The sequence below is a fragment of the Acomys russatus genome, chromosome 19, assembly GCF_903995435.1.
Source record: "Acomys russatus chromosome 19, mAcoRus1.1, whole genome shotgun sequence".
NCBI lineage: Eukaryota > Metazoa > Chordata > Mammalia > Rodentia > Muridae > Acomys > Acomys russatus.
Window position 1 is genome coordinate 18956446 of NC_067155.1, and position 4088 is coordinate 18960533.

Here is a 4088-nt window from a genome sequence, read left to right on the forward strand (position 1 = left end):
AGATTGTTGCCTCGGGCCCCCAATTACTAGGATTACAGGCATGTACCGCCATGCCCAGCCTCAACAGTTAATTCTTCCAAAGTAGGAGAAATTCAAGACCACAGCTGCCTCTAGAAGGCCGGAAAGTGGGGTGTATGGACGATGTGATGCTGGCTCTTGGGCCCACAGTAGACTAACGGCTGCCTGTTAGTGCATGACACGTCTTTTTTGCTTTATATAGAGAGTACTGTCCACTCTACAGGCCAAATACACACGTTTGCTACTCATTAGGCCTGAGGACGTAGGTTAGTGGTAAAGAGCCGGCCTAGCATATGGAGGCCACGGGTTCCACACCGGGTTTTTTTTTTTTTTAAACAAGGAACATCTAGGTCTAAGTAACAAGCTCCTGTCAGACACATCAGTGAGGCAGGAAGTGGAGCGGAGGGATGGAGCAGTGGGTGGTTTCTGGTTCTTGTTTGTCCTGGTGTCGCAAGCCCATTTCAGTAAGAAACGTTTCTAAGCTAACTAACTAAAGCAATATGGCACAGAATTCAGTTCCTGGACTCCGGGGCCACACAGGAGGAGGCCGAGTCGACTCCACGGCGCCATCCCTGAAGGGCGCACAGCAAGCTACTGAGCCAGTCCATCTCTGCTCCTCACCCCCCCCCCCCCCCATCAAAGACAGTGTCTGCTGCAGGGAGGGGACCTCCACGAAGTGGCTTTACAGCACGGGTGAAGACCAAGGCTGGCTGCTTCGTGGCCATTTGTCTGACTTCAGCACCTAATGAGGGAAGACCTGAGCAACAGCGCGAGACCTACAGATGAGCCCGGCGGCTCCCTTCCCTGCTCCCTACAGGCATCCCGTGAGGCCTGGGGTCTGGCTGACCCCCAAGGACCCGCTGAGTACGTGCTGCCTCGGTTCATGTAACCACTTCTGTGACTGACTGAACGTGAACCAGCAGTACAGGACCCTACGCAACGCAGCACGGCATCTGCTTCTTTCCTTACTGACCCAGACTTCCTTGCAGCAGAGGGTGGCCATGCCACAAAGCTGTGACCGAAGAGACACAGGGAGACCAGCTAAGGACTTCAGGAGAGGCTCTGCTTTCCCGTAGCAACATCTCCATCCTGGCTTGGCTTCCTCCTGTGACAAGGACGCACGACTGCAAGCAAAGCCGGGGTCTTCTGGCTGCGAGGCTGAGGCTGCCGAAGCTGACAGAACCCTGCCCTCTCACCAGTGCTCACAGGTGAACCCCAACAGGGCAGCCATGCTGGATTCAACGCTTGCACCATCCCTCCCCTCCTTTCACGAGTCTGCACAGATACAAGGACTGATCTTAACCAACAGAGAAGTGATGGGAGCGAGTTTTCGCCCCAGGCCATAAGAAGACCTAAGAAGGCGAAGAGGCAGACACGGCGGTGCACGCCTGTAACTTGGGCTACACACTGAGTTCAAGATCAGCCAAAGCTAGATTGAAAGACCCCGGTTGCCAACAAATGCAGAGCAGAAAACGACAAAGCGAGAGGAAGTGGCCGCTGTCGTACGAGCCTGACTGACTATGGAGGCTACGTGGGAGGAAAGGCCCGAGGTCCGTTTGAAGAAACGTCATTTGGACCACTCCAGCCCTGTGCACACCCGACCTGCTGCCACGGCAAGCCCAGCTGGAGAGCCACCCCACCCAGCTGAGCCGTGGTCAGCCACAGTTGACAGCGTAAGGCAGTGGCTGTTTGAGGAATGTCTCGTTGGGCAGCAGGATCGCATCAGAATGTGGCACGTTTCACGGTGACAGGGACAATCCCAAGCTGACGCAACCTGACAGAAATCTAAGTGTTTTGGTTTCCAATGACTGCTAATAGGAAGGAACGGGCCCCTCCCCTTTCTCTCTGTGACGAAAGTACCTATTAGGCACAACTAATCTGCATAGGGTGATGCATCTGTGAATAATTTCTATAATTAGAGAGCATTTGGAGTAGGTGGTTCTCACAGCGCTGGGCCTGGTGAGAAGCCCCGGAAGACACACCTCTGTCTGGACAAGGGGCAGCCTTGTGCTACCAGTGTTCCCTGTCCCTCCTCAAAGGCCTACAGAGGCAAAGTTAAAGAAGCTAAGCGGTCTGACACCTGTGAGCTAAGGAAAGAAGGCCAGCGATTACAAAGAGAATTTAGGGAAAAAATTAGAAACAAAAAGAAAGCACATTGGTAACATCTAGCCAATTAAATTGCGGCCCCGCCTACTACTATGTGTCATGAAGATATTAACAGAGTACATTTGGAGTGGGAGTGTGGCTCAGTGGTAGAGCCCCTGCCTAGAATCCCCCAGTGAGAGGCTGGGGGTGTGGCTCAGTGGTAGGGCCCCTGCCTAGAATCCCCCAGTGAGAGGCTGGGGTGTGGCTCAGTGGTAGAGCCCCTGCCTAGAATCCCCCAGTGAGGCTGGGGGTGTGGCTCAGTGGTAGAGCCCCTGCCTAGAATCCCCCAGTGAGGGGCAGGGGGCGTGGCTCAGTGGTAGAGCCCCTGCCTAGAATCCCCCAGGGAGGGGCTGGGGTGTGGCTCAGTGGTAGGGCCCCTGCCTAGAATCCCCCAGTGAGGGGCTGGGGTGTGGCTCAGTGGTAGGGCCCCTGCCTAGAATCCCCCAGTGAGGGGCTGGGGTGTGGCTCAGTGGTAGAGCCCCTGCCTAGAATCCCCCAGTGAGAGGCTGGGGTGTGGCTCAGTGGTAGAGCCCCTGCCTAGAATCCCCCAGTGAGGGGCTGGGGTGTGGCTCAGTGGTAGAGCCCCTGCCTAGAATCCCCCAGGGAGGGGCTGGGGTGTGGCTCAGTGGTAAAGCCCCTGCCTAGAATCCCCCAGTGAGGGGCTGGGGTGTGGCTCAGTGGTAGAGCCCTTGCCTAGAATCCCCCAGTGAGGCTGGGGGTGTGGCTCAGTGGTAGAGCCCCTGCCTAGAATCCCCCAGTGAGGGACTGGGGTGTGGCTCAGTGGTAGAGCCCCTGCCTAGAATCCCCCAGTGAGGGGCAGGGGGCGTGGCTCAGTGGTAGAGCCCCTGCCTAGAATCCCCCAGGGAGGGGCTGGGGTGTGGCTCAGTGGTAGGGCCCCTGCCTAGAATCCCCCAGTGAGGGGCTGGGGTGTGGCTCAGTGGTAGAGCCCCTGCCTAGAATCCCCAGTGAGAGGCTGGGGTGTGGCTCAGTGGTAGAGCCCCTGCCTAGAATCCCCCAGTGAGGGGCTGGGGTGTGGCTCAGTGGTAGAGCCCCTGCCTAGAATCCCCAGGGAGGGGCTGGGGTGTGGCTCAGTGGTAAAGCCCCTGCCTAGAATCCCCCAGTGAGGGGCTGGGGTGTGGCTCAGTGGTAGAGCCCCTGCCTAGAATCCCCCAGTGAGGGGCTGGGGGCGTGGCTCAGTGGTAGAGCCCCTGCCTAGAATCCCCCAGTGAGGGGCTGGGGTGTGGCTCAGTGGTAGAGCCCCTGCCTAGAATCCCCAGTGAGGGGCTGGGGTGTGGCTCAGTGGTAGAGCCCCTGCCTAGAATCCCCCAGTGAGGGGCTGGGGGTGTGGCTCAGTGGTAGAGCCCCTGCCTAGAATCCCCCAGTGAGGGGCTGGGGGTAAGGTCCAGTGGTAGAAGACACGCTAGGATAAAAATAAGACTTTTTATTTTTTTTTAGATTTTTATTTAATGTGTATGAGTGAAAAAAAAAAAAAAAAAAATAATGTGTATGAGTGCTGTGCCTGGTGCCCACAGAGGCTAGGACAGGGCATCAGTGCTCCAGAAGCTAAGGATGGTTGTAGCCATCTCTCAGCTCCTTTTCTTTTCCTTCCCTTTCTCTCTTTCTTTCTTCTCTTTCCTCTCCCTGCCCCCACTCCTCTTTCATAGTTTTTTGAGACAGGGTCTCTCTGTGTAGTCTTGGCTGTCCTGGACTCACTTTGTAGACCAGGTTGGCCTCGAACTCACAGCGATCCGCCTGCCTCTGCCTCCTGAGTGCTGGGATTAAAGGCGTGCGCCACCACTGCCTGGCAGCCATTTTGTTTTGTTTTGTTGGTTTTTTCTTTCTTTCTTTTTTTTTTTTTTTAAGAAAAGCAGACTGGAGGAACATTTCCATATAGTCTTGCTGGGCATGAAAGCAAAATGCAGGGA